The sequence below is a fragment of the Pseudomyrmex gracilis genome, unplaced genomic scaffold (assembly GCF_002006095.1).
Source record: "Pseudomyrmex gracilis isolate BER0280 unplaced genomic scaffold, ASM200609v1 scaffold_1129, whole genome shotgun sequence".
NCBI classification, from domain to species: Eukaryota; Metazoa; Arthropoda; class Insecta; order Hymenoptera; family Formicidae; genus Pseudomyrmex; species Pseudomyrmex gracilis.
The window spans coordinates 2,485-6,696 of NW_018021713.1; positions in this window are offsets into that span (position 1 = coordinate 2,485).

Genomic DNA, 4,212 nt, shown 5'->3' on the forward strand with positions numbered 1-4,212 from the left:
CTGCAATACTCTCATGTATTTGTCAACAGAGTTGTTGCGTTTTTTCTTTCTGTGTGCTAACAATTTTGGCGGTGTTTCCGTATTGTAGCATTTCTGCAAACAATTTCTGTTACCAAGGTCTGCGCCGAAATTGTCAAAAACAGAAATTGTTTGCTGGGTAGTTAATGTCTTATATACTCGCCGCCATATTGATATGTTCGCAGACGTAAAAATAACCCTCGTACCTTTTGCTTCTCAGCTTACACTTAGTAGAAATGCCAGAGATCGTGCAAAACAGCAGCGAGAGCCGTGTCCGTGTGCGTGACGTCACGCTCGGCTGTTGGCTCGTGGAAGAGTGCAGACATAAGTATGTTCTGTCTTCTTTCCACCAAGCCGGCAACGCACGTAAAGCCGTTCTACATTGATCGCAAGAGACGAATCGCACGATCGCATTATCGCAAGACGTAAGAATCATGCGATTTGAGTATCTACATTAGTCGAAAGTTACAACCAATCAGCAAAGAGTAGAGAAACACACGAGTGAAGAGCTGCTTATTGGCTGTCGCAAGATCGCAGAGACGCAAACTTTGAATTTTGGCAAACTTTGCGATTTCTGCTTGCGACGACCTTACGACGATCGCAATATCGCTTGCGATCGTGCGATTCATTTCTTGCGATCAATGTAGAACAGGCTTAACGCGCTTGTTACGTATGATAACGCTTTTCGATGTTAGGCTGCGTTCCGATATTTACTGCCAGTACTGGAAATCTATAGCACATGTGACGTGAAGTATACATTTTTAGTACTAGCAGTGATTATTGGAACGCTGCTTGAGAATCTTGTAAAAAGACATGAGATATTATTCATACTAATAATATATACTTCTTCTTTTTATCTATTATGGCTTCTACCTCTGCGCGAGAGAAGCATACGCCAGACTTCGTTTGTTAGAGTATATTAAGTAAGGGGGGATGTGCACTACCACGCGATACACGGCCTTTTTTTACAGTGGGCGTGCTCATCTGTGTCGGGGTCGTGTTTAAGATGTTGTGACTAAGATGTCCTTGTGGGAGGGAATTAAATTCGGAATTACACCCAAATTAATTTTTGGAGGCCCGATTTAGTTCGCCGATCAACCGATAAACTCGGTTGAAGGGGACCGGTCCGGAAAAAATCCTTAGGTGGTGAACGGATTCGAACTCGAAACCTCCAGGTTCACAGCCCCTGCACTCAGGCCGCGAGACTACTGGGCCGGTCTAATAATATATACCTTGTCAAAGAGTAAAGCTGATAATCGTGCACGCCTATAGAGTTCGATCATTGGTCCCCGCGCGCTCATTAGCTCACATTTATTAATTCATATCCCAATAACTATTGCGAATTTTGCAAACTGTAAATAACTTTTCTGCTCAAATTGATCCAATTTACTTACACACGTCGGTTTAATAATTTGTTGTCAGACACCCTGTGTAATACGTAATTAAACTTATCGTATATACACAAAAAAAATTACAAATACTACTTAAAACTTAAACAATTTATAATATTTATTACATAAATCAATTACTAAATAGGATTATGCATTTAAGATGTGATGTTTATCCTATCATATTAAAAAAATGAAACTATACAGGGTAGTGAGTCGCGCGCCTGGTGTGTGTGAGTGCTCACTGACGTGTGCCTGGCTAAAGGTCTGCGCTGATTGGCCTGATTTACTCAATAATTACTCCTTTATTATAAATAATAGAAAAAAATGGTTCAGGACTTTTCGACTCAGGTTTACTCCTTCTACCTGCCTACGAGAGATTGTACGGCAATTCTGGGACACCCTGTATATAACTATGTGAGCTAATATACAGGGTGTCCCAAAATTGGTTTAACATATCTTGTAGACAGGTAGAAGGAATAAAACTGAGGTGAAAAGTCCTATACCATTTTGCTAGATTCACAATAGTTACCGAGATTTTAATTAACAAAGATCCGCGAATAAGCGTGCATCNGGCTGTCTTACGCGCGTAGGACAGCCCGGCGCGCTTCACACAATTACATTTTAATACGTATATGTCATAGTATATGCTGTTATATTATCTCCTCCCATATGTTGCTATGGGTAACACCGTTAGCGTGCGAAGCGCGGCGGGCATAGTTGCAAACTCGAGCCGGCTAGCACCGAGAGCACCGAGGTGTTGGGAGCCACTGGGAACACGCACACAAGCGAGAACCGCCGTCCGTGTGTGTGTTCCACGCACACTAGCCGGCTCGAGTTTGCAACTGTGGCGGCGGGCAGTCTTACGCGCGTAAGACAGCCCGATGCATGCTTATTCGCGGATCTTTGTTAATTAAAATCTCAGTAACTATTGCAAATCTAGCAAAATGGTATAGGACTTTTCACCTCAGTTTTATTCCTTCTACCTGCCTACGAGAGATGTTAAACCAATTCTGGGACACCCTGTATATATATATATATAATATTTTATGTAGTATTTATTATTAGTTCACATTTATATATTACTATTTTCTACATATATGTAAATAACGGAAAGAAAATTCCATTTTATAGATGCATAATCTTAAAATCTTTAATTTATATAAATGTTATATATGTCTTTTAAGTAGCATTTGTGTAAATCTTTATGTAGCAAAAAGTTTAATAATATATTGTACTATAGTTAAATTTTGTATTGCTTTTATCATAAGTAATAATATAGTTCTGTATATCACTCTTTTACAAACTATGCAACATATATTTTCATATTGGATTATTATGTCGATTGGCAGCAAAGTGAGAACTCTGATGTACTTACTTTCGACGCGCGATCTTTGCTCTCCGCTCTCACACGTTACGTTGACAGCGCGATTTGTCGAATTAGCTGACAACAAAGCGTTATTTACTGAAATGGTGTCTTATCAGTTATCTCATGCAATTTTCGATAGCTCTTGACACAGTCGTTATATATACCTAAACTTTATGAAATAAACACTTTCTTACCGAGTTTTTTCATGTTACAATGTTATATATTTTTGCAATAATTATACATATATAGAGTGTCCTATTTAAATGACACAGCAAAAAATCTTGTAAACAACTGATTTTAGAAAAATAAGCTGACACATGTCTTTTAGTATTGTATTTTGAGTGAGGATTTACACGGCACTATTAGTTTTTTAATGCAGACGTTTTCAAGGTCATTTTAAGGTTATCTTTTTTTTATATATTGTAAACCCACACTTTTTATTTCAAAATCTTAATTTACAGAAGACAACGCACAACTTTTGTCTGAAACATTTTTTTGTAGGACTTCTGTTTTTTAATATAGTAAGAAAAAATATTTACAGTATAAATTGTCTAACTATACGATAAAATGTATGTAATGGATATCTTCTTTCGGGATACTACAAAGCATACAAATTAACAGTTTTTGCAATGTTTTGTCTTAATTCACCATAAAAAAATTATTTCAATTTTTTGGAATATTTAACAGTTGCAGAAAAAATTGAAATAATTTTTTTAATGGTGAATTAAGACAAAACATTGAAAAAGCTGTTAATTTGTATGCTTTGTAGTATCCCGAATGAAGATATCCATCACGTCGTACATTTTATCGTATAGTTAGACAATTTATACTGTGAATGTTTCTTTTGATATCTTGAAAAACAGAAGTTTTACAACAAATGTTTCAAACAAAAGTTATGCGTTGTTTTATGTAGATTCTAATAAAAAATTAAGATTCTAATAAAAAATAGGTAGATTTATGATATAAAAAAAGTTGACCTTGAAATGACCTTGAAAACGTCCACGCAAAAAACTAATAATGCTATTTGAATTCTCACTCAAAATACTGAAAGACTTGTCAGCTTATTTTTTTTTAAATCAAGTTGCGAGATTTTGTGCTGTGTCAATTTAAATAGAACACTCTGTATATTTATTCTGTTAATATTCTAAAATCTTTTTATTACTGTTAAATATCGTATTAATAATTTTACAAATATGTAATATGTATATATTTTATTATTTATGAATAATATCATGTCTTTTTACAAGATTCTAAAGCTGCTTTGGAAGCTAAGGCTTGGTGGAAAGGAGACAAAACATACTATGTTTCCGCTTTTCCACGAACCGACAGCCGAGCGTGACGTCACGCACATGGACGCGGCTCTCGCTTGTATGCATACGAGAGCATCGAGGCGGTGAGCCCTCAACATACACAGTTTGTCCGGAAAGTTCCCGGACT